Source organism: Arachis ipaensis, chromosome B9 (genome assembly GCF_059453495.1).
Source record: "Arachis ipaensis isolate K30076 ecotype BB chromosome B9, ASM5945349v1, whole genome shotgun sequence".
In the NCBI taxonomy this organism is placed as follows: domain Eukaryota; kingdom Viridiplantae; phylum Streptophyta; class Magnoliopsida; order Fabales; family Fabaceae; genus Arachis; species Arachis ipaensis.
The window spans coordinates 125,227,633-125,254,774 of NC_142444.1; the positions used below are offsets into that span (position 1 = coordinate 125,227,633).

General features: G+C 38.8%; 2 non-coding genes across 2 annotated transcripts; both read right to left on the reverse strand.

Annotated features, from left to right (window-relative positions):
* Positions 1-3,083: 3,083 nt before the first annotated feature.
* Positions 3,084-3,191, reverse strand: LOC148546215 (small nucleolar RNA R71). The gene has a single exon (XR_015901626.1). It is a non-coding gene; the product is annotated as a small nucleolar RNA R71 (small nucleolar RNA).
* Positions 3,192-19,947: 16,756 nt separating this feature from the next.
* Positions 19,948-20,055, reverse strand: LOC148546216 (small nucleolar RNA R71). The gene has a single exon (XR_015900518.1). It is a non-coding gene; the product is annotated as a small nucleolar RNA R71 (small nucleolar RNA).
* Positions 20,056-27,142: the final 7,087 nt, after the last annotated feature.

Here is a 27,142-nt window from a genome sequence, read left to right on the forward strand (position 1 = left end):
AGACGCAAAAGGAGGGTGAATCCTATTCCAGCATGATCGAGAACCGACAGATGAATAGCCGTGCCGTGACAGGGTGCGTGAGCATATTATTCACTGAGAGGAGGGGATGTAGCCACTGACAACGGTGATGCCCTTGCATAAAGCCAGCCATGGAAAGGAGTAAGATTGATTGGATGAAGATAGCAGGAAAGCAGAGGTTCAGAGGAACAAAAAGCATCTCCATTCGCTTATCTGAAATTCCTACCAATGAATTACATAAGTATCTCTATCCCTATTTTAATATTAATTTCGAAAACTCCATAACTGTTTTATATCTGCCTGACTGAGATTTACAAGGTGACCATAGCTTGCTTCATACCAACAATCTCCGTGGGATTCGACCCTTACTCACGTAAGGTATTACTTGGACGACCCAGTGCACTTGCTGGTTAGTTGTATCGAAGTTGTGACAATTATGAATTAAGATCAGAGCACCAAGCTTTGGAGCCATTACCAGGATTTGTTCGAGCCTGGAGATCACAATTTCGTGCACCAAGTTTTTGGCGCCGTTGCCGGGGATTGTTTGAGTTTTCGGCAAGCTTTTGGTCCGGTAACATCAGTGCCAAGTTTAATCCGGCAACAGCACCAAGTTTTTGGCGCCGTTGCCGGGGATTGTTTGAGTTTGGACAACTGACGGCTCATCTTGTTGCTCAGATTAGGTAATTTTCTTTTTGTTTTCTTTTCAAAAATTTTTCAAAAATATTTCTAAAATTTTCTCATCTGTTTTCGAAAAAATTAAAAATGTTTTCAAAAATAAATTATTCTATGGCTTCAGAATTTTTAAGAATGAATTCTAGTGTTTCATGAAGCATGCCAAAGCCTGGCTGGCTGTAAAGCCATGTCTAAATTCTTTTGGACTAAGGTTTTGGATTAAAATTGAATGAATTACATTCATATGTTTGCTGAAGCTTGGCTGGCCATTGGCCATGTCTAGTGTTTTGGACTGGAGCTTTCTTTGAAAGCTTGGCTGGCTAGTGAGCCATGTCTAATTCCTGGACTGAAGCTTTAGACTAACAATGCAAGATTCCTGGAATTCATATTAAAAATTTTAGAATCCTTATTTTTCTTTTTCATATTAATTTTCGAAAAAAAAAAAGAATCCAAAAAAAAATTAGAAAATCATAAAAATCAAAAATATTTTTGTGTTCTTGTTTGAGTCTTGAGTCATATCATAAGTTTGGTGTCACTTGCATATGCATCTTGCATTTTTCGAAAATATCATGCATTCATAGTGTTCTTCATGATCTTCAAGTTGTTCTTGGTAAGTCTTCTTGTTTGATCTTGATGATTTTTTGTTTTGTGTCTTTTCATGTTTATCATATGCATTCTTGAATTCTTAGTGCCTAAGCATTAAAGAATTCTAAGTTTGGTGTCTTGCATGTTTTCTTTGCATTAAAAATTTTTCAAAAATATGTTCTTGATGTTCATCATGACATTCATAGTGTTCTTGGTGTTCATCTTGACATTCATAGCATTCTTGCATGCATTCATTGTTTTGATCTAAAAATTTCATGCATTGCATAATTTTCATGTTTTTCATAAAAATTCAAAAATCAAAAAAATATCTTTCCCTTTTTCTCTCATCAAATTCGAAAATTTGGATTGACTTTTTCAAAAATTTTTAAAATCAAGTTGTTTCTTATGAGTCAAATCAAATTTTCAATTTGAAAATCTTATCTTTTTCAAAATCTTTTTCAAAAATCAAATCTTTTTCAAAATTCTTAGTTATTTTCGAAAATTCAAAAAAATATTTTTCAAAAATCTTTTTCTTAATTTTTTTCATAAATTTTCGAAAATAACATAACAATTAATGTTTTGATTCAAAAATTTGAAGTTTGTTACTTGCTTGTTAAGAAAGATTCAAACTTTAAGTTCTAGAATCATATCTTGGGATTTCTTATGAATCAAGTCATTAATTGTGATTTTAAAATTCAAATCTTTTTCAAAACTAATTTCAATCATATCTTTTCAAAAATATCTTCTCATCTTATCTTTTTCAAAAATATCTTTTCAAAATATCTTTTCTAACTTCCTAACTTCTTATCTTTTTCAAAATTTGTTTGAACTAACTAACTAACTTTTTGTTTGTTTCTTAACTTTTTCAAAACTACCTAACTAACTCTCTCTCCCTAATTTTCGAAAATATCTCCCCCTTTTTCAAAAATTTCTTTTTAATTAACTAATTATTTTTATTTTTAATTTCAAAAATTTTCGAAAAAGAAAATTTCGAAAAAAATACTAAACTTTTTCAAAAACTATTTTCAAAAATCACTAACTCTTTTTCAAAATAATTTTCGAAAATTATTCCTCCCCCATCTCATTCTAATTATTCATTCATATCCTAACATCTCATCTCACATCTCTTCCATTCGTACAGTTGTGTTTCTTCCTTTACATCACATTCTTTGTCTCCCCCTCTTTTCTTCCACTCACAAAGGGATCCCTATACTGTGGTATAAAGGATCTCTATTATTATTATTATTATTTTTCTGTGCCTTCTTCTTTGTCATATGAGCAGGAGCAAGGATAAGAACATTCTTGTGGAAGCAGATCCAGAACCTGAAAGGACTCTGAAGAGAAAATTAAGAGAAGCTAAAATACAACAATCCAGGGATAACCTTTCAGAAATTTTCGAACAGGCAGAGGAGATGGCAGCCAAAAATAATGATAATACAAGGAAGATGCTTGGTGACTTTACTGCACCTAATTCCAATTTACATGGAAGAAGCATCTCCATTCCTGCCATTGGAGCAAACAACTTTGAGCTGAAACCTCAATTAGTTTCTCTGATGCAGCAGAACTGCAAGTTTCATGGACTTCCATCTGAAGATCCTTTTCAGTTCTTAACTAAATTCTTGCAGATATGTGATACTGTTAAGACTAATGGAGTAGATCCTGAAGTCTACAGGCTCATGCTTTTCCCTTTTGCTGTAAGAGACAGAGCTAGATTATGGTTGGATTCTCAACCTAAAGACAGCCTGAACTATTGGGATAAGCTGGTCACGGCTTTCTTAGCCAAGTACTTTCCTCCTCAAAAGCTGAGCAAGCTTAGAGCTGATGTTCAAACCTTCAGACAGAAAGAAGGTGAATCTCTCTATGAAGCTTGGGAAAGATACAAACAGTTGACCAAAAAGTGTCCTTCTGACATGCTTTCAGAATGGACCATCCTGGATATATTCTATGATGGTTTATCTGAGCTATCAAAGATGTCACTGGACACTTCTACAGGTGGATCCATTCACCTAAAGAAAACGCCTGCAGAAGCTCAAGAACTCATTGACATGGTTGCTAATAACCAGTTCATGTACACTTCTGAAAGGAATCCTGTGAGTAATGGGACGCCTATAAAGAAGGGAGTTCTTGAGGTTGATACTCTGAATGCCATATTGGCTCAGAACAAAATATTGACTCAGCAAGTCAATATGATTTCTCAGAGTCTGCATGGAATGCAAGCTGCATCCAACAGTACTCAAGAGGCATCTTCTGAAGAAGAAGCTTATGATCCTGAGAACCCTGCAATAGCAGAGGTAAATTACTTAGGTGAACCTTATGGAAACACCTATAACTCAACATGGAGAAATCATCCAAATTTCTCATGGAAGGATCAAAAGCCCCAACAAGGCTTTAATAATGGTGGAAGAAACAGGTTTAGCAATAGCAAGCCTTTTCCATCATCAACTCAGCAACAGACAGAGAACTCTAAACAAAATGCTTCTAATTTAGCAAATCTAGTCTCTGATCTATCTAAGGCCACTGTAAGTTTCATGAATGAAACAAGGTCTTCCATTAGAAATCTGGAAGCACAAGTGGGCCAGCTGAGTAAAAGGATCACTGAAATCCCTCCTAGTACTCTCCCAAGCAATACAGAAGAGAACCCAAAAGGAGAGTGCAAGGCCATTGACATAAGCGCCATGGCCGAACCTGTAAGGGAAGGAGAGGACGTGAATCCCAAGGAGGAAGACCTCCTGGGACGTCCAGTGATCAATAAGGGGCTTCCCTCTGAGGAACCAAAGGACTCTGAGGCTCATCTAGAGACCATAGAGATTCCATTGAACCTCCTTATGCCCTTCATGAGCTCTGATGAATATTCCTCTTCTGAAGAGAACGAGGATGTTACTGAAGAGCAAACTGCCAAGTTTCTTGGTGCAATCATGAAGCTAAATGCCAAATTATTTGGCATTGATACTTGGGAAGTTGAACCTCCCTTGTTCATCAATGAACTAAGTGATCTGGATCAACTGACATTGCCTCAGAAGAGACAGGATCCTGGAAAGTTCATAATACCCTGTACCATAGGCACCATGATCTTTAAGGCTCTGTGTGACCTTGGTTCAGGAATAAACCTCATGCCCCTCTCTGTAATAGAGAAACTGGGAATCTATGGGGTGCAAGCTGCTAAAATCTCATTAGAGATGGCAGACAGCTCTAGAAAACAGGCTTATGGACAAGTAGAGGACGTATTAGTAAAGGTTGAAGGCCTTTACATCCCTGCTGATCTCATAGTCCTGGATACTGGAAAGGAAGAGGATGAATCCATCATCCTAGGAAGACCTTTCCTGGCCACAGCAAGAGCTGTGATTGATGTTGACAGAGGTGAAATAGTCCTTCAATGGAATGAGAACTCCCTTGTATTCAAAACTCAAGGATCTCCCTCTGCAACCATGGAGAGGAAGCTTGAAAAGCTTCTCTCAAAGCAGAGTCAACCATAGCCCCCACAGTCAAACTCTAAGTTTGGTGTTGGGAGGCCACAACCAAACTCTAAGTTTGGTGTTGAACTCCCATATCCAAACTCTAAGTTTGGTGTTGGAGAGTCTCAACAAAGCTCTGCACATCTGTAAGGCTCCATGAGAGCCCACTGTCAAGCTATTGACATTAAAGAAGCGCTTGTTGGGAGGCAACCCAATGTTTATCTAACTTTTATTTTCATTGTTTTTCATGTTTTCTTAGGTTCATGATCATGTGGAGTCACAAAATAAATAGAAAAATTGAAAACGGAATCAAAAACAGCAGAAGAAAAATCACACCCTGGAGGAGCATCTGTCTGGCGTTCAAACGCCAGAACAGAGCATAGTTCTGGCGCTGAATGCCCAGAATGGGAGCATCCTGGCGCTGAACGCCCAGAACAAGCATGGTTCTGGCGTTCAATGCCAGAAATGGCAGCAAAGGGGCGTTGAACGCCCAAAATGGGCACCAACCTGGCGCTGAACGCCCAGAGTTGTGTGCAAGGGCATTTTACATGCCTAAATTGGTGCAGGGATGTGAATGCCTTGACACCTCAGGATCTGTGGACCCCACAGGATCCCCACCTACCTCATCATCTCTCTTTCCATTCATGATCATCCCTTCTGTTTTCCATTTATCACTCACATCCATACAACCACTACCTTCAAAATTCAACATCTCTCTCCCACCCAATCCCACCCATATGGCCGAATACACACCTCCATCCATCTCCTCCATATCCTCTTCTCCTTCTTCTATTCTTTCTTCTTTTGCTCGAGGGCGAGCAACATTCTAAGTTTGGTGTGGTAAAAGCATAGCTTTTTTGTTTTTTCCATAACCATTGATGGCACCTAATGCCAGAGAAACCTCTAGAAAGAGGAAAGGGAAGACAAAAGCTTCCATCAAGGGTCTATAGCTCAGTGGTAGAACATTTGACTGCAAATCAAGAGATCCCTGAGATACCTCAGGGGATACATTTTCTTCCACACAATTATTGGAAGCAACTAAGGGTGGAACATCAAGAGCACTCCATCATCCTTCATGAAATCAGAGAAGATCTAAAAGCAATGAAGGAGGAGCAGCCAAGGCAAGGAAGAGACATAGAAGAGCTCAAGGATATCACTAAGGTGGACTCATTCCTTGTTCTTACTTTCTCTGTTTTTCATTTTCTATGTTATGTACTTATCTATGTTTGTGTCTTCATTACATGATCATTAGTAGTTAGTAACTCTGTCTTAAAGTTATAAATGTCCTATGAATCCATCACCTCTCTTAAAATAAAAACTGTTTTAATTCAAAAGAACAAGAAGTACATGAGTTTTGAATTTATCCTTGAACTTAGTTTAATTATATTGATGTGGTGACAATGCTTCTTGTTTTCTGAATGTATGCTTGAACAGTGCATATGTCTTTTGAAGTTGCTGTTTAAGAATGTTAAATATGTTGGCTCTTGAAAGAATGATGACTAGGAGACATGTTATTTGATAATCTGAAAAATCATAAAAATGATTCTTGAAGCAAGAAAAAGCAGCAAATAACAAAGCTTGCAGAAAAAAAAAAAGAAAAAAAAAGTAGGCGAAAAAAAAAATATATAGAAAAAAAAAGAAGAAAAAGAAAAAGCAAGCAGAAAAAGCCAATAACCTTTAAAACCAAAAAGCAAGGGCAAATAAAAAGGATCCCAAGGCTTTGAGCATCAGTGGATAGGAGGGCCTAAAGGAATAAAATCCTGGTCTAAGCGGCTAAACCAAGCTGTCCCTAACCATGTGCTTGTGGCGTGTAGGTGTCAAGTGAAAGCTTGAGACTGAGCGGTTAAAGTCAAGGTCCAAAGCAAAAAAAAAAGAGTGTGCTTAAGAACCCTGGACACCTCTAATTGGGGACTTTAGCAAAGCTGAGTCACAATCTGAAAAGGTTCACCCAATTATGTGTCTGTGGCATTTATGTATCCGGTGGTAATACTGGAAAACAAAGTGCTTAGGGCCACGGCCAAGACTCATAAAGAAGTTGTGTTCAAGAATCATCATACTGAACTAGGAGAGTCAATAACACTATTCGAAATCTGAAGTTCCTATAGATGCCAATCATTCTGAACCTCAATGGATAAAGTGAGATGCCAAAACTATTCAAGAGGCAAAAAGCTATAAGTCCCGCTCATATGATTGAAGCTCTGTTTCATTGATAGTTTGGAATTTATAGTATATTCTCGTCTTTTTATCCTATTTGATTTTCAGTTGCTTGGGGACAAGCAACAATTTAAGTTTGGTGTTGTGATGAGCGGATAATTTATACGCTTTTTGGCATTGTTTTTAGTATGTTTTTAGTAGGATCTAGTTACTTTTAGGGATGTTTTCATTAGTTTTTATGTTAAATTCACATTTCTGGACTTTACTATGAGTTTGTGTGTTTTTCTGTGATTTTAGGTATTTTCTGGCTGAAATTGAGGGACTTGAGCAGAAATCAGATTCAGAGGTTGAAAAAGGACTGCTGATGCTGTTGGATTCTGACCTTTCTGCACTCAAAGTGGATTTTCTGGAGCTACAGAACTCGAAATGGTGCGCTTCCAATTGCGTTGGAAAGTAGACATCCAGGGCTTTCCAGAAATATATAATCGTCCATACTTTGGCCAAGAATTGACGACGTAAACTGGCGTTCAACGCCAGCCTTCTGCCCAAATCTGGCGTCCAGCGCCAGAAAAGGATCCAAAACCAGAGTTGAACGCCCAAACTGGCACAGAAACTGGCGTTCAACTCCACAAATGGCCTCTGCACGTGGAACACTTAAGCTCAGCCCAAACACACACCAAGTGGGCCCCGGAAGTGGATTTATACATCAAATACTTACTCATGTAAACCCTAGTAGCTAGTTTATTATAAATAGGACCTCTTACTATTGTATGAGGCATCTTTGGTCTCAGTTTTATTCCATTGTTCATCTTTGGATTACCTTATGATCCTTTGATCACGTTTTAGGGGGCTGGCCATCTCGGCCATGCCTGGACCTTCACTTATGTATTTTTTACGGTAGAGTTTCTACACTCCATAGATTAAGGTGTGGAGCTCTGCTGTTCCTCAAAGATTAATGCAAAGTACTACTGTTTTCTATTCAATTCTTCTTATTTCGCTTCTAAGATATCCATTCGCACCCAAGAACGTGATGAAGGTGATGATTATGTGTGACGCTCATCATCCTTCTCCCTTATGAACGCGTGCCTGACAAACACTTCTGTTCTACATGAAATAAGCTAGAATGAGTATCTCTTAGATCTCCTAACCAGAATCTTCGTGGCGTAAGCTAGAATGATGGCGGCATTCAAGAGAATCCGGAAGGTCTAAACCTTGTCTGTGGTATTCTGAGTAGGATTCAATGATTGAATGACTGTGACGAGCTTCAAACTCGCGAGTGCTGGGCGTTAGTGACAGACGCAAAAGGAGGGTGAATCCTATTCCAGCATGATCGAGAACTGACAGATGAATAGCCGTGCCGTGACAGGGTGCGTGAGCATATTATTCACTGAGAGGAGGGGATGTAGCCACTGACAACAGTGATGCCCTTGCATAAAGCCAGCCATGGAAAGGAGTAAGATTGATTGGATGAAGATAGCAGGAAAGCAGAGGTTCAGAGGAACAAAAAGCATCTCCATTCGCTTATCTGAAATTCCTACCAATGAATTACATAAGTATCTCTATCCCTATTTTAATATTAATTTCGAAAACTCCATAACTGTTTTATATCTGCCTGACTGAGATTTACAAGGTGACCATAGCTTGCTTCATACCAACAATCTCCGTGGGATTCGACCCTTACTCACGTAAGGTATTACTTGGACGACCCAGTGCACTTGCTGGTTAGTTGTATCGAAGTTGTGACAATTATGAATTAAGATCAGAGCACCAAGCTTTAGAGCCATTACCAGGAATTGTTCGAGCCTGGAGATCACAATTTCGTGCACCAATATGCTTAGGACCTTTTTCTCTTTCGTGGTTGACGGATTTTACAGTGTTTCTTGGAAGAGGCTTCTATTATTGCCCCCTGGTTTGGTGTTGGCTAGTTTCGAAAGTGCATCAGCTCGGACATTTTATTCTCTGGGTATATGTCGGATCTCATATCCCATGAATTGTCCGAGTTATTCTCTGGTCTTGTCTAAGTACTTCCTCATAGTGGGATCCTTGGCCTGGTAGCTCCCTTCTATTTGCGAGGTGACTATTTGTGTGTTGCTAAAGATGGTAAGCCTTTGAGCTCCCACTTCCCTAGCCAGTTTCAAACTAGCCAACAGAGCTTCGTACTCGGCTTAGTTATTTGAAGTAGGGAATTCGAACTTTAAGGAGAGTTCGAGTTGAGTTCCTTGATCACTTTCTAAGATCACACCTGCTCCACTCCCGGCTTTGTTTGAGGAGTCGTCAACGTAAAGGTTCCACTCTATGGGGGTACCCGGGGAGTCAGTATATTCTATGATGAAGTCGGATAGATACTATGACTTAATAGCTGTCCGAGCTTCATATTTGAGGTCGAATTCTGATAACTCGACTGCCCATTGTAGGATTCTTCTAGCTAAATCTGTTTTCTATAAAATACCTTCTATGGGCTGATTAGTCCATACTCTGATGGTGTGTACTTGGAAGTATGAGTGAAGTCGTCGAGAAGTGAATATGAGGGCGTAGGCGAACTTTTCTATCTTTTGATAGTTTAGTTCAGCCCCTTGTAGAGCCTTACTGATGAAGTAGATGGGTTGTTGCCCACTTTTGGCTTCTCTGACTAGTGCTGAAGCTATTGCCCGACTTCCTACGGCGATGTATAGCATGAGTTCTTCGCCTTCCCGAGGACGAGTAAGGATGGATGGTTGCCCCAGAAATTTCTTGAAATCTTAGAAGGCTTGTTTGCATTTTGAGGTCCACTCAAACCTCTTTCCTTTCCTTAATGTTGCATAGAAGGGGAGAGATCTTAAGGCTGATCCAGCAAGGAACCTAGACAGAGCCGCTAGTCTTCCATTGAGCTGTTGGACCTCTTTGACATAGGTCGGACTTTTCATGCGAAGTATGGCCTAGCACTTATCTGGGTTTGCTTCGATTCCTCTTTGGGTGAGCATGAAGCCCAAGAATTTGCCAGCTTCTACCACAAAAGTGCATTTTGCGGGATTAAGTCTCATCCCATGCTTTCTTATGGTATTGAACACTTCAGTGAGGTTGGATAGCAACGTTTCCTCCCTTTGCGTCTTTACCAACATGTCATTGACATAAACTTCCATTAGCTTCCCAATGTGCTTGGCGAAGACTTTGTTCATCAGTCTTTGGTATGTAGCCCCTGCGTTCTTGAGTCCGAAGGGCATGACTATGTAGCAATAGTTTGCTTTTGGGGTTAAGAATGATGTTTTGTCTTGTGTGTCTCCAATTTGAAGTTCTTGTCTCACCTTCCGGTTGAGGGCAGAGTTCCTCGTGAGCTCGGATTGCCCCGAGTTCTATAGTATTAGTTTCCTTTCCTCTAGGGTCGCCTTTAAAGTTAAGGCTTTCGTTGTAATAGCGTCGCGCGAGTTTTTGGTTCCCCTTTATGGTAGCAATCCCTTCTGTAGTTGGGAACTTCATACATAGGTGTGGAGTGGAGACCATCGCGGCGAGCTGATTTAATGTCGTCCGACCTATAAGGGCATTGTATGCTGAGTTCACGTCGACTATAATGTAGTCTATGCTTAACATTCTAGACCGTGTTCCTTTTCCAAATATTGTGTGCAGTGGGATGTACCCAAGTGGCTGGATTGGAGCATCTCCGAGCTCGAATGAACTATTTGAATATGCTCTGAGCTCTTTTTCTTGTAGGCCGAGCTTGTCGAAGGCGGATTTGAACAGAATATCTGTGGAGCTTCCTTGGTCTACCAATGTTCGGTGGAGATTAGCATTGGCTAGTATGATGGTAATGACTACGGGGTCATCATGCCCTAGGATGATGCCTGCAGCATCTTCTTGAGTGAAGGTAATAGTGGGGAGGTCGGGTGATGTAACGACCCAATTTTCAATATGTCTAGATCATACCGGAAACTGAGCACTACCAATTTGTCTTCCTAATTATTATCTATTATTTATCATATGAGCCTGATTCGTTGTTAAACGCGTAGTTAATTTGTGAGGTGTATTTTTTTTGAAAACATTTGGATTAATAGACGGAATCACTCAAAATCAATTCACAAGTAATAACAGATAAAACAGCTATAAACAACCACACATAAATACATCACGAGTAGCTAGCAACATTCAGTTATCTAGCTTTTATTAGAGTATAGACCTTTAGTTAGAACACCCCTAGATATAGCTAGATAATAACTTTATACATATACATACATACAACATCCCAGGTCCTGACCTGTTCAAAGGTCTCTAAGCTGGCACCTAGGCTAGCCTAGACTCTATACTCACCTAGTCCCTCTAAACTACTAAAGCGAGGGAAAGTACGTTCTAGGTCTTCAAAACTCAAGTCAGGTGGAACGTCATCAGAAGATAGAACATCATCTGCTACTCCTCTGCATGATCAGACTTTTCCACAGGACGTCTCTCTGGTACCTCATAAAGTAGCTACACAATAGGAATCTCGTACACCGGATTTAGGTTAAAGTGCACATACGAACGGGGGTGCAGACGTTGGCTGGTCTCACAGTTATACATATAATCAGAGAACGATATTCACCCTAGACTCAGAAGACTGCCTAGAGCGGAATCCCTTTTTGCGTACAATCGTCAGCGAACTACGGAAAGGAACTCTTACTTCCATCTGAAGGGGAAAGAGAGAGAGAAGGGGTAAGAACTGGGGAGTCCTTAGTAGGGTCGGGGTTATTAGTTACGTTCATTTATTTGGGGTCGATTAGCAGACGAATAATAGAATATAGCGAAGCAGTAAACAAAAGATAAAGACAGAAAGAGAAAGTAGAGACAATAGAAAGCAGAACACAAACAAAAGAATACAAGAAAATAAAACATAAAAATAGCATACAAGCAGACAAACACAAAGAAATAGATCACACACAGAAAGGAATGCAACAGAGAATGATGCGCAGACAAGAATGATGCATGTCTAGCCCTAGCGCAGGCCATGAGCTCATGTGTCGGTTGGCTACCCGCAATCCCGACATTTATCCGGTCACGAGTAATCCCGATTTCCCGAATACGATTTTCCGTTCCTAAATAAATGCGCATATAATAATAGCCGCTCATTTGAGACAGCCTCTGCTTACTGCAGGAAAATATATATACTCTGCTCTGCTCTGGGGAAGCGGAAAATAGCTGTAGGTAACTTAGTTTCCCTACAGAAGCTCTGGGTTGCATTAAGCAACTAATATATATTAAATATAGCTCTGGGTTGCATCAAGCAACTAATATATATATAAATATAGCTCTGGGTTGCATCAAGCAACTAATATATATATATATATATATATATATATATATATATATATATATAAATATAGCTCTTTATATTATATTACTCTTCTCTTTATATCTCTTTACTCTGTTCTGGTTTCTCTTTTCTCTGTATCTCTTTACTCTGTTTTAATTACTCTGTTCTCTGTATCTCTTTTCTCTTCTCTGATTACTTTGCTTAACGTATGTATTTAAAGTTTATGTAAATTTCGGTATGAATAGTTCGCCTGTCCCAAGTATAGGTTCATTAAGTCTATACTGAAACAGTTTAACTTTTCATATAATACCTAACCCTAGTCGTAACTCAAGGACTAACTATGTTGCCCTAGTTCGTTCACTAATTTCTGTCTGTTTTTCTGTTATTAAAACCTTACAGACTTTTCTTTAGTTTTTATCTTTTCTTCAACTTTTTATCTTTCTTTTATCTTTGCCTCACTAATATGTTCTTACCACTCCCTAAGTATTTTATGAGGGTAATTATGAGATTCTGCGCTTAAAGTTGTCTTTCTAAAACTTTTACAGAAAACTGCCTTTTCCGCATTATTTTATTATTTTTATTAAAATATTATTTTAAATTAAATATTATTATTTAATATTTTATTATTATTTATTATTTTATTATTAAATTTTCGAAAATTACCTTGCCTTTACCTTTTAACCTTTAAAATTAACTTTTTACCCCGGTAACTTTTAATATTTCTACTTTAACCACCCTAACTTTCAGAAATTACAAAATAACCCCTCAAACACCAAAATATTTACTTCCTTGCCCTTTCTAAGATCTAAAAGGTGTTCTTCGATGTTCTTCACCACACTCAAAGTGTTCTTCGTGTTCTTCGTATATTCTTCAGATTCTTTCTCTGTTTTTACCCGTTTTTCAGTCTTTTCAGCAACCGATTTTTACCATAATTCAAAATAAATTTCCAGCCACTAAAACCCCATATTTTCTACATGATTTTAACACAAATTGAACCTCAATTTAAGCTCTAGGGTTTCGTTTTCCAGCAGCCACAAGAACACACATTCATAGCTTGAATTTCATCAAATTTCATCAAATTTTCACCAAAATTTCAACAAGAATTACTCATACAAACAATCAATTTCAAGCACAGCCAAACCATATCATAATCACACAACTCAAACACAATCAATCAAGATTAAATTCGTCAATCCCTACCTGGTTTTGCTGCTCCTAATTCGGTTAAACTTTCAGGTGGTCCTTAAGCACTTTTTCCTCTTAAATCACATCAAGAACAACTTTAAACCCAAAAACTCTCAACTGACCAAATCTCACTCAGTATGTTAGGAAGAGATATCTCACCTTAGACTTGCTGGAAATTCACGTTTCTTGGCCCTCAAGTCAAGTTAAGCATGATTCCTAAGGAAGAACAACAAGAAAACACATGTTTTGCATGATTTTCCTTGAAAACCGAATTGAAATGGGAGGGAGACAGCCATCTCACCTTATTTCCAGCCTTGATATGTTATATGGTTATGTAGAGGAAGAAGAGAGGATCATTTTGGTGAAATCGGAGTTTTGATTTGAGTTTTAGTTAAGAAGAAATCAAGCTTTGAAGATTAAGTGTTCATGAAAGTTTCTCTCTTTTCTCTCTTGTTATTTTCGGCCAAAATGATGAAATGAGACAGCCTTTGAGGTCTTGGGGGTGTAAGGTGAGTTGTGATTGGTTGGCTTGGAGGTGGATTAAAATAATATTAAAATATCTCTGGTGTACAACTACTAAAACTAGGTGTATCGGAACACTCGTAAAAACATCTCTAAAAATTATTTTCTGAGCTACTAGCATAAATGACACTAGTAACATATTTATTATGAGAATAGAACATGTATAATGAGGCCTTAGCATTGCTAAAGTCATCAGAGAGTGCTGGTGCTAAGCTATACCAGTAAACCGTAAACCCGGTTAAACCGATTTTCTGTTTTTAACAAAAACAGACCAGGTAACCTTATAATATCATTCAAGCATTTTCTAATACTAATATAATGATAATATTATACTATTATCTCTCTCCTCTCATGAATCGAGTCCGGTTTGTCAAACAGAGACTATTTACGAAAATCAGAATCAAAACTGCCAACCGATACGGTTCAAAAACTAGGTTCTTCGCGATTGCATTATCGAGCTTGCCTCAGAGGAGGTTCTAGCTTAAGGATGATATAATGATAATGAGGATTGAGATACTTGATGATATAGCAGAGGTGTTCCCTTTACTGATCTTCCGGAGAAATCCGTACTTTCAGAAAAGATCTCATGTACTCGAAAATCAGGGTTGTTACAGGTGACCTGTCCCCTTCTCCGACATGGTACACCTCTTTAAGGTGTCTTTTGCAGGATGACTTAGAGATCCCTCCTCCTACGAATCCACCATTTATCATGTAGATATGTCTCTCAGGGGTGTGAGGGGGACGTTCAGGTCGTTCGACCTTTTCATCCCTTCTTCTTTTTTTTGTTTCATCAGCTCTGTTGGCTAAGAATCGATCTAATCTCCCTTCTCGTGCCAATTTCTCTATGACATTCTTTAGGTCATAGCACTCATTGGTAGAATGCCCATAAACTCGGTGGTATTCGCAATACTCGGTCTGACTTCCTCCTCTCTTGTGTTTAATTGGGCGAGGTGGTGAAATCTTCTCAGTGTTGCATATCTCTCGGTAAACGTCCACAAGAGACACCCGAAGAGGGGTGTAGTTGTGGTATTTTCTAGGTTTCTCAGTGGGTTGGTCTTCCTTTTTTCTGGAATCTTTATCCTTGCCCCGAGATGGGTAGGAGAATCTAGTCTTTGAGGCTTCTCCTAATCGGGAGTTCTCCTCCATATTGATGTATTTTTCCACCCGTTCTTGTACTTCATTCAGAGATGTCGGGTGTTTTTTGGATATGGAGTGGCTAAAGGGTCCTTCTCGCAGACCATTGATAAGTCCCTTAATTGTTGCTTCTGTTGGGAGATTTTGTATGTCCAGGCATGCTTTATTGAATCTCTCCATGTAACTAGGGAGGCTTTCCCGATCTCTTTGCTTATTTCCCAATAGGCTTGGAGCATGCTTGGCTTTATTCTTCTGGATGGAGAACCTAGCCAGGAACTTCTTGGCAAGGTCATCAAAGCTTGCAATCGATCTTGGCAGCAAGCTGTCGAACCACTTTATTGCTGTTTTGGTCAAGGTAGTCGGGAAGGCTTTACAACGAATTGCATCTGAGGCATCCGTAAGATACCTCCAACTTCTAAGGTTGCTGAGATGATGACTTGGGTCGGACGTACCATCTTTGGAAGTCGTATCAGGGGCTTTGAAGTCTTTTGGGACTTTAGCTTTCATGATTTCCTTTGTGAATGGATCTTGGTCCTTGCTATCTTTGCGATTAGGCCGAGTAGCTTTTGTTTTGAAGTCGGCCTCGAGTTTGAGGAGCTTATCTTCTAGCTCTCGAAGCCTCTTGGTTTCTCTTCATAAATCTCGCTCAACCTCCCTCTGCCGGTCGGCTTCTTGTTCTAGCTGTTTAAGGCGATTCTGTTGTTCACGGATGGCCTCCAAAATTTCAGTATTTGGGGGTTTTTTGTCTCCTTTGTTTTGAGGTGTATCCTTCGGTGTGGTATTTGATGAGTGGACTATTGTCGATCTAGAATTAATCAAAATACATATTGATGAGCGGAGAATTTATACGCTTTTTGGCACTGTTTTTAGTATGTTTTTAGTAGAATCTGGTTACTTTTAGGGATGTTTTCATTAGTTTTTATGTTAAATTTATATTTCTGGACTTTACTATGAGTTTGTGTGTTTTTCTGTGATTTCAGGTATTTTCTGGCTGAAATTGAGGGACTTGAGCAAAAATCAGATTCAGAGGTTGAAGAAGGACTGCTGATGCTGTTGGATTCTGATCTCCCTGCACTCAAAGTGGATTTTCTGGAGCTACATAACTCAAAATGGTGCGCTTCCAATTGCGTTGGAAAGTAGACATCCAGGACTTTCCAGAAATATATAATAGTCCATACTTTGGCCGAGTTTAGACGACGTAAAAGGGCGTTGAACACCAGTTCTACGCTGCTGTCTGTAGTTAAACGCCAGAAACACGTCACAAGCCAGAGTTGAACGCCAGAAATATGTTACAAACTGGCGTTCAACTCCAAGATTGACCTCTACACGTGTAACATTCAAGCTCAGCCCAAGCACACACCAAGTGGGCCCCAGAAGTGGATTTATGCATCAATTACTTACTTCTGTAAACCCTAGTAACTAGTTTATTATAAATAGGACTTTTTACTATTGTATTAGACATCTTTGATCAGTTTTATGCTATCTTAGACTTTCATGGGGGCTGGCCATTCGGCCATGCCTGAACCATTATCACTTATGTATTTTCATATGGTAGAGTTTCTGCACTCCATAGATTAAGGTGTGGAGCTCTGCTATTCCTCAAAGATTAATGCAAAGTACTACTGTTTTTCTATTCAATTCAACTTATTCCGCTTCTAAGATATTCATTCGCACTTCAACCTGAATGTGATGAACGTGACAATCATCATCATTCCCCCACGAACGCGTGCCTGACAACCACTTCCGTTCCACCATAGATTGAATGAGTATCTCTTGGATCTCTTAATCAGAATCTTTGTGGTATAAGCTAGATTGATGGCGGCATTCATGAGAGTCTGAAAAGTCTAAACCTTGTCTGTGGTATTCCGAGTAGGACTCTGGGATTGAATGACTATGACGAACTTCAAACTCGCAAGTGCTGGGCGTAGTGACAGACGCAAAAGGAGGGTGAATCCTATTCCAGTATGATCGAGAACCTCAGATGATTAGCCGTGCTGTGACAGAGCATTTGGACCATTTTCACAAGAGGATGGGATGTAGCCATTGACAAGGGTGATGCCTCCAGACGATTAGCCATGCAGTGATAGCGCATCGGACCATTTTCCAGAGAGGATAAAAAGTAGCCATTGACAACGGTGATGTCCTTACATAAAGCCAGCCATGGAAAGGAGTAAGACTGATTGGATGAAGACAGCAGGAAAGCAAAGGTTCAGAGGAACAAAAGCATCTCTATACACTTATCTGAAATTCTCACCAATGATATACATAAGTGTTTCTATCCTTATTTTCCATCTATTTATTATTTATGTTCGAAAACTCCATAACTATTTTATATCCGCCTGACTGAGATTTACAAGGTGACCATAGCTTGCTTCATACCAACAATCTCCGTGGGATCGACCCTTACTCATGTAAGGTTTATTACTTGGACGACCCAGTGCACTTGCTGGTTAGTTGTATCGAAGTTGTGAATGAAAAATGATTTATTAAGATGTGCGTACAGAGTTTTTGGCGCCGTTGCCTGAGATCACAATTTCGTGCACCAAGTTTTTGGCACCGTTGCCGGGAATTGTTCGAGTTTGAACAACTGACGGTTCATCTTGTTGCTCAGATTAGGTAATTTTCTTTTTGTTTTATTTTCAAAAATTTTTCAAAAACCTTTCAAAAATTTCTCATCTGTTTTCGAAAAAAAAAATAAATCTTTTCAAAAATATATTTTTCTTCAGAATTTTTAAGAATGAATTCTAGAGTTTCATGAAGCATGTTGAAGCCTGGCTGGCTGTAAAGCCATGTCTAATTCTTTTGGATAGGGGCTTCCAACCATCAGCATAGAGGCAAGTTAATTGGAATGTCAGCCGTGGCATGTCTGAGTTACATACTAAAGCTTGGCTGGCTATTAAGCCATGCCTAACCCTCGGATTGGAGCTTTAGACTAAGAATACAAGATTCCTGGAATTCATATTAAAAAAATTTTGAAATCCTTATTTTCTTTTTCCTATATGTTTTTTCGAAAAAAAATATACAAAAATCCAAAAAAATAAAAAAATCATAAAAATAAAAAATATTTCATATTTCTTGTTTGAGTCTTGAGTCAAGTTGAAAGTTTGGTGTCAATTGCATATTCATCTTGCATTTTTCAAAAAATTCATGCATTCATAGTGTTCTTCATGATCTTCAAGTTGTTCTTGGTAAGTCTTCTTGTTTGATCTTGATGTCTTCATGTTTTGTGTCTTTTCTTGTTTTTCATATGCATTCTTGCATTCATAGTGTCTATACATGAAAAATTTTTAAGTTTGGTGTCTTGCATGTTTTCTTTGCATTAAAAATTTTTCAAAAATATGTTCTTGATGTTCATCTTGACATTCAAAGTGTTCTTGGTGTTCATCTTGACATTCATAGTGTTCTTGCATTCATCACATACTTTGATCCAAAATTTTCATGCATTGAGTCTTTTTCATGTTTTTCCCTCTCATCATTAAAAATTCAAAAATAAAAAAAATATATCTTTCCCTTTTTCACTCATAAATTTCGAAAATTTGAGTTGACTTTTTCAAAACTTTTTAAAATCTAGTTGTTTTTATGAGTCAAATCAAATTTTCAATTTAAAAATCTTATCTTTTTCAAAATCTTTTTCAAAAATCAAATCTTTTTCATTTTTCTTATTTATTTTCGAAAATTTTAAAAATATTTTTCAAAAATATTTTTCTTATCTTTATCTCCTAATTTTCGAAAATAACATCATCAATTAATGTTTTGATTCAAAAATTTCAAGTTTGTTACTTACTTGTTAAGAAAGATTCAAACTTTAAGTTCTAGAATCATATTTTGTGATTTCTTGTGAATCAAGTCATTAATTGTGATTTTAAAAATCAAATCTTTTTCAAAACTAATTTCAATCATATCTTTTCAAAAATATCTTTCTATCTTATCTTTTTCAAAATCATATCTTTTTCAAAAATTTGATTTTAAAATATCTTTTCTAACTTCTTATCTTCTTATCTTTTCAAAATTGATTTTCAAATTTGTTTCAACTAACTAACTAACTTTTTGTTTGTTTCTTATCTTTTTCAAAACTACCTAACTAACTCCCTCTCTCTCTAATTTTCGAAAATATCTTCCCTCTTTTTCAAAATTTCTTTTTAATTAACTAATTATTTTAATTTTTGATTTTAATTCTCGAAAATTACTAACCTTTTTCAAAAACTATTTTCGAAAATCACTAACTCTTTTTCAAAAATTATTTTCGAAAATTCTCTCTCTCTTTTATCTCCTTCTATTTATTTATTCATCTACTAACACTTCATCTCACCCAAATTCGAACCCCCTCTTCCATCTGTGTTCGAATTTTTTCTTCTTCTTTTCTTCTACTCACACAGGGACCTCAATACTGTGGTAAAAAGGGCCCCTATTATTATTATTTTTCTATCCCTCTTTTTTATATGAGCAGGAGCAAGGACAAGAATATTCTTGTTGAAGCAGATCCAGAACCTGAAAGGACTCTAAAGAGGAAACTAAGAAGCTAAATTACAACAATCCAGCAAGCACCTTTCAGAAATTTTCGAACAAGAAGAGGAGATGGCAACCGAAAATAATAATAATGCAAGGAGGATGCTTGGTGACTTTACTGCACCTAATTCCAATATACATGGAAGAAGCATCTCTATTCCTGCCATTGGAGCAAACAATTTTGAGCTTAAACCTCAATTAGTTTCTCTGATGCAGCAGAACTGCAAGTTTCATGGACTTCCATCTGAAGATCCTTTTCAGTTCTTAACTGAATTCTTGCAGATATGTGATACTGTTAAGACTAATGGAGTAGATCCTGAAGTCTACAGGCTCATGCTTTTCCCTTTTGCTGTAAGAGACAGAGCTAGAGTATGGTTGGACTCTCAACCTAAGGATAGCCTGAACTCTTGGGATAAGCTGGTCAAGGCTTTCTTAGCCAAGTTCTTTCCTCCTCAAAAGCTGAGTAAGCTTAGAGTGGATGTTCAGACCTTCAGATAGAAAGAAGGTGAATCCCTCTATGAAGCTTGGGAGAGATACAAAGGACTGACCAAAAAGTGTCCTTCTGACATGCTTTCAGAATGGACCATCCTGGATATATTCTATGATGGTCTGTCTGAATTAGCTAAGATGTCATTGGATACTTCTGTAGGTGGATCCATTCACCTAAAGAAAATGCCTGCAGAAGCTCAAGAACTCATTGACATGGTTGCTAATAACCAGTTCATGTACACTTCTGAGAGGAATCCTGTGAGCAATGGGACGCCTCAGAAGAAGGGAGTTCTTGAAATTAATACTTTGAATGCCATACTGGCTCAGAATAAAATATTGACTCAGCAAGTCAATATGATTTCTCAGAGTCTGAATGGAATGCAAGCTGCATCCAACAGTACTCAAGAGGCATCTTCTGAAGAAGAAGCTTATGATCCTGAAAACCCTGCAATAGCAGAGGTGAATTACATGGGTGAACCATATGGAAATACCTATAACCCCTCATGGAGAAATCACCCAAATCTCTCATGGAAGGATCAACAAAAGCCTCAACAAGGCTTTAATAATGGTGGAAGAAACAGGTTTAGCAATAGCAAGCCTTTTCCATCATCCACTTAGCAACAGACAGAGAACTCTGAACAAAATACCTCTAATTTAGCAAACTTAGTCTCTGATCTATCTAAGGCCACTGTGAGTTTCATGAATGAAACAAGGTCTTCCATTAGAAATTTGGGAGCACAAGTGGGCCAGTTGAGTAAAAGGATCACTGAAATCCCTCCTAGTACTCTCCCAAGCAATACAGAAGAAAATCCAAAAGGAGAGTGCAATGCCATTGATATAACCATCATGGCCGAATCCAAAGAGGAAGGGGAGGACGTGAATCCCAAGGAGGAAGACCTCTTGAGACGTCCAATGATCAATAAGGAGTTTTCCTCTGAGGAACCAAAGGACTCTGAGGCTCATCTAGAGGCCGTAGAGATTCCATTGAACCTCCTTACGCCCTTCATGAGCTCTGATGAGTATTCTTCTTCTGAAGAGAATGAGGATGCTACTGAAGAGCAAGTTGCCAAGTTCTTTGGTGCAATTATGAAGCTGAATGCCAATTTATTTGGTAATGAGACTTGGGGAGATGAACCTCCCCTGTTCACCAATGAACTAAATGCATTGGATCAACTGAGATTGCCTCAGAAGAAACAGGATCCTAGAAAGTTCCTAATACCTTGTACCATAGGCACCATAACCTTTGAGAAGGCTCTATGTGATCTTGGGTCAGGAATAAACCTCATGCCACTATCTGTAATGGAGAAACTAGGAATCTTTGAGGTATAAGCTGCTAAAATCTCATTAGAGATGGCAGACAATTCCAGAAAACAGGCTTATGGACAAGTAGAGAACATGTTAGTAAAGGTTGAAGGCCTTTACATCCCTGCTGATTTCATAATCCTAGATACTGGGAAGGATGAGGATGAATCCATCATCCTTGGAAGACCCTTCCTAGCCACAGCAAGAGCTGTGATTGATGTTGACAGAGGTGAACTAGTCCTTCAATTGAATGAGGACTCCCTTGAGTTTAAAACTCAAGGACATCCTTCTGTAAACATGGAAAAGAGGCACAGTAAGCTTCTCCCACTACAGAGTCAACCAGAGCCCCCATAGTCAAACTCTAAGTTTGGTGTTGGGAGGCCACAACCAAACTCTAAGTTTGGTGTTGAACTCCCATATCCAAACTCTAAGTTTGGTGTTGGGGAGCCTCAATAATGCTCTGAACATCTGTGAGGCTCCATGAGAGCCCACTGTCAAGCTATTGACATTAAAGAAGCGCTTGTTGGGAGGCAACCCAATTTTTATTTATCTAATTTTAATTTATTTTAATTGTTCTTTCATGTTTTATTAGGTTCATGATCATGTGGAGTCACAAAATAAATATAAAAATTAAAAACGGAATAAAAAACAGCAAAAGAAAAATCACACCCTGGAGGAAGACCTTACTGGCGTTTAAACGCCAGTAAGAAGCATTTGGCTGGCGTTCAACACCAGAACAGAGCATGGTTTTGGCGCTGAACGCCCAAAATGGGCAGCATCTGGGCGTTTGAACGCCAGAATTGCACCCTGGAGAAGAGCTGGTGCTGAACACCCAGAACAAGCATGGTTCTGGCGTTCAACGCCAGAAATGGGCAACAAATGGGCGTTCAACGCCCTTTACAAGCACCAATCTGGCGCTGAACGCCCAGAGTTGTGTGCAAGGGCATTTTGCATGCCTAATTTGGTGCAAGGTTGTAAATCCTTGAACACCTCAGGATCTGTAGACCCCACAGGATCACTTCAGGATCTGTGGACCCCACAGGATCCCCACCTACCTCCACTCACTTCTTCTCACCCCTCTTTCACATAATCCCATAAACACTCTTCCCCAAAACTCTTCACCAATCACCTCAATCTCTCTTCCCTATAACCACTTCACCACTCACATCCATCCACTCTTCCCCATAAACCTACCTCATAAACCCCACCTACCTTTAAAATTCAAAATCAATTTTCCATCCAAAACCCACCCTTATGGCCGAACCTTACCCCCCCTCCCTTCCCTATATAAAGCCCTCCATTCTTCTTCATTTTCACACAACACAACCCTCTCTTCCCTTTCTTGGCCGAATACACCCCTCCCCCCTCTCCTCCATATTTTCTTCTTCTTCTTCATCTATTCTTTCTTCTCTTGCTCAAGGGCGAGCAATATTCTAAGTTTGGTGTGGTAAAAGCATAAGCTTTTTGTTTTTCCATTACCATTGATGGCACCCAAGACCGGAGAATCCTCTAGAAAAGGGAAAGGGAAGACAAAAGCTTCCACCTCCGAGTCATGGGAGATGGAAAGATTCATCTCCAAAGCTCATCAAGACCACTTCTATGATGTTATGGCCAAGAAGAAGGTGATCCCCGAGGTCCCTTTCAAGCTCAAGAAGAATGAGTATCCGGAGATCCGACATGAAATCCAAAGAAGAGGTTGGGAAGTTCTAACAAACCCCATCCAACAAGTCGGCATCCTAATGGTTCAAGAGTTCTATGCCAATGCATGGATCACTAGGAACCATGATCAAAGTAAGAACCCAAACCCAAAGAATTATATTACAATGGTTCGGGGGAAATACTTAGATTTTAGTCTGGAAAATGTGAGGTTGGCGTTTAACTTGCCTATGATGTAAGGAGATACACGCCCCTACACTAGAAGGGTCAACTTTAATCAAAGGTTGGACCAAGTCCTCATGGACATATGTGTGGAAGAAGCTCAATGGAAGATTGACTCCAAAGGCAAGCCGGTTCAATTAAGAAGACTGGACCTCAAGCCTGTGGCTAGAGGATGGTTGGAGTTCATCCAATACTCCATCATCCCCACTAGCAACCGATCTGAAGTTACTGTGGATCGGGCCATCATGATTCATAGCATCATGATTGGAGAGGAAGTAGAAGTTCATGAAGTCATCTCCCTTGAATTCTACAAAATAGCCGAAAAGCCCTCTCCTGGGGCAAGGCTAGCTTTTCCTCATCTTATTTGCCATCTATGTTACTCAGCTGGAGCTTTCATAGAAGGAGACATTCCCATTGAGGAAGAGAAGCCCATCACTAAGAAAAGGATGGAGCAAGCAAGAGAGCCCATTCATGGATCTCAAGAGACGCATGAAACTCATCACCATGAGATCCCGGAGATGCCTCAAATGCATTTTCCTCCACAAAACTATTGGGAGCAAATCAACACCTCCCTAGGAGAATTAAGTTCCAACATGGGATAATTAAGGGTGGAACATCAAGAGCACTCCATCATCCTTCATGAAATAAGAGAAGATCAAAAAGCAATGAGGGAGGAGCAACAAAGACAAGGAAGAGACATAGAAGAGCTCAAGGACATCATTGGTTTCTCAAGAAGGAAACGCCACCATCACTAAGGTGGACTCATTCCTTATTCTTACATTCTCTATTTTCCATTTTCTCTATGTTAAGTGCTTATCCATGTTTGTGTCTTCATTACATGATCATTAGTATTTAGTAACTTTGTCTTAAAGTTATGAATGTCCTATGAATCCATCACCTCTCTTAAATGAAAACTGTTTTAATTCAAAAGAACAAGAAGTACATGAGTTTCGAATTTATCCTTGAACTTAGTTTAATTATATTGATGTGGTGACAATGCTTCTTGTTTTCTGAATGAATACTTGAACAGTGCATATGTCTTTTGAAGTTGTTGTTTAAGAATGTTAAATATGTTGGCTCTTGAAAGAATGATGATAAGGAGACATGTTATTTGATAATCTGAAAAATCATAACAATGACTCTTGAAGCAAGAAAAAGCAGCAAAGAACAAAGCTTGCAGAAAAAAAAATATGGGCAAAAAAAAAAAAAGAAAAAGCAAGCAGAAAAAGCCAAAAGCTCTTAAAACCAAGAGGCAAGAGCAAAAAGCCAATAACCGTTAAAACCAAAAGGCAAGGGTAAATAAAAAGGATCCCAAGGCTTTGAGCATCAGTGGATAGGAGGGCCTAAAGGAATAAAATCCTGGCCTAAGCGGCTAAACCAAGCTGTCCCTAACCATGTGCTTGTGGCGTGAAGGTGTCAAGTGAAAACTGGAGACTGAGCGGTTAAAGTCAAGGTCCAAAGCAAAAGAAGAGTGTGCTTAAGAACCCTAGACACCTCTAATTGGGGACTTTAGCAAAGCTGAGTCACAATCTGAAAAGGTTCACCCAATTATGTGTCTGTGGCATTTATGTATCCGGTGGTAATACTGGAAAACAAAGTGCTTAGGGCCACGACCAAGACTCATAAAATAGCTGTGTTCAAGAATCATCATACTGAACTAGGAGAATCAATAACACTATCTGAACTCTGAGTTCCTATAGATGCCAATCATTTTGAACTTCAATGGATAAAGTGAGATGCCAAAACTATTCAAGAGGCAAAAAGCTACAAGTCCCGCTCATTTAATTGGAGCTATGTTTCATTGATAGTTTGGAATTTATAGTATATTCTCTTCTTTTTATCCTATTTGATTTTCAGTTGCTTGGGGACAAACAACAATTTAAGTTTGGTGTTGTGATGAGCGGATAATTTATACGCTTTTTGGCACTGTTTTTAGTATGTTTTTAGTAGAATCTGGTTACTTTTAGGGATGTTTTCATTAGTTTTTATGTTAAATTCACATTTATGGACTTTACTATGAGTTTGTGTATTTTTCTGTGATTTCAGGTATTTTCTGGCTGAAATTGAGGGACTTGAGCAAAAATCAGATTCAGAGGTTGAAGAAGGACTGCTGATGCTGTTGGATTCTGACCTCCCTACACTCAAAGTGGATTTTTTGGAGCTACAAAACTCAAAATGGCGCGCTTCAAATTGCGTTAGAAAGTAGACATCCAGGGCTTTTCAGAATTATAAAATAGTCCATACTTCAGCCGAGTTTAGACGACATAAAAGGGCGTTGAACACCAGTTCTACGCTGCTGTCTGGAGTTAAACGCCAGAAACACGTCACAAGCCAGAGTTGAACGCCAGAAATACGTTACAAACTGGCGTTCAACTCCAAGATTGACCTCTACACGTGTAACATTCAAGCTCAGCCCAAGCACACACTAAGTGGGCCCCGGAAGTGGATTTATGCATCAATTACTTACTTCTGTAAACCCTAGTAACTAGTTTATTATAAATAGGACTTTTTACTATTGTATTAGACATCTTTGATTAGTTTTATGCTATCTTAGACTTTCATGGGGGCTGGCCAATCGGCCATGCCTGAACCATTATCACTTATATATTTTCATACGGTAGAGTTTCTGCACTCCATAGATTAAGGTGTGGAGCTCTGCTATTCCTCAAAGATTAATGCAAAGTACTACTGTTTTTATATTCAATTCAACTTACTCCGCTTCTAAGATATTCATTCGCACTTCAACCTGAATGTAATGAACGTGACAATCATCATCATTCCCCCACAAACGCGTGCCTGACAACCACTTCTGTTCCACCATAGATTGAATGAGTATCTCTTGGATCTCTTAATCAGAATCTTTGTGGTATAAGCTAGATTGATGGCGGCATTCATGAGAGTCCGAAAAGTCTAAACCTTGTCTGTGGTATTCCGAGTAGGACTCTGGGATTGAATGACTATGACGAACTTCAAACTCGCAAGTGCTGGGCGTAGTGACAGACGCAAAAGGAGGGTGAATCCTATTCCAGTATGATCGAGAACCTCAGATGATTAGCCGTGCTGTGACAGAGCATTTGGACCATTTTCACAAGAGGATGGGATGCAGCCATTGACAAGGGTGATGCCTCCAGACGATTAGCCATGCAGTGACAGCGCATCGGACTATTTTCCAGAGAGGATAAAAAGTAGCCATTGACAACGGTGATGTCCTTACATAAAGCCAGCCATGGAAAGGAGTAAGACTGATTGGATGAAGACAGCAGGAAAGCAGAGGTTCAGAGGAACGAAAGCATCTCTATACACTTATCTGAAATTCTCACCAATGATATACATAAGTGTTTCTATCCTTATTTTCCATCTATTTATTATTTATGTTCGAAAACTCCATAACTATTTTATATCCGCCTGACTGAGATTTACAAGGGGACCATAGCTTGCTTCATACTAACAATCTCTGTGGGATCGACCCTTACTCACGTAAGGTTTATTACTTGGATGACCCAGTGCACTTGCTGGTTAGTTGTATCGAAGTTGTGAATGAAAAATGATTTATTAAGACGGGCGTGCAGAGTTTTTGGCGCCGTTGCCTGAGATCACAATTTCGTGCACCACATATATATAGGTTCGTTACAAGTATAGCCTAGACCAACAAATAATTCTCTCAATCAATGTTTAGTATTTTCACATTTAAAACATATAAACTGAGAGTAGTTAAACCTCAGGTCGTTCTCCCTTGGATGCAATTGGAAGTGTTACGCTTTCGGTTGTAGAGGCAAAAAGGGCTTTGCAATCAAAGAATAAAAGATTAAAAGAACTAAAAAATTAAAGAACTAAGCAATGATCAAAATTGGGAATTGATGCAAGTAAAGAGAAAACAAGATCAAAACTAGTGAAAATGCTATAAATGCAATGAAAGCCTTGATTTGGGAATGAGAGTCTAAGAATCCTATCATTGCCATAACCACAACTATGGTAATTATGATGAGTCAAT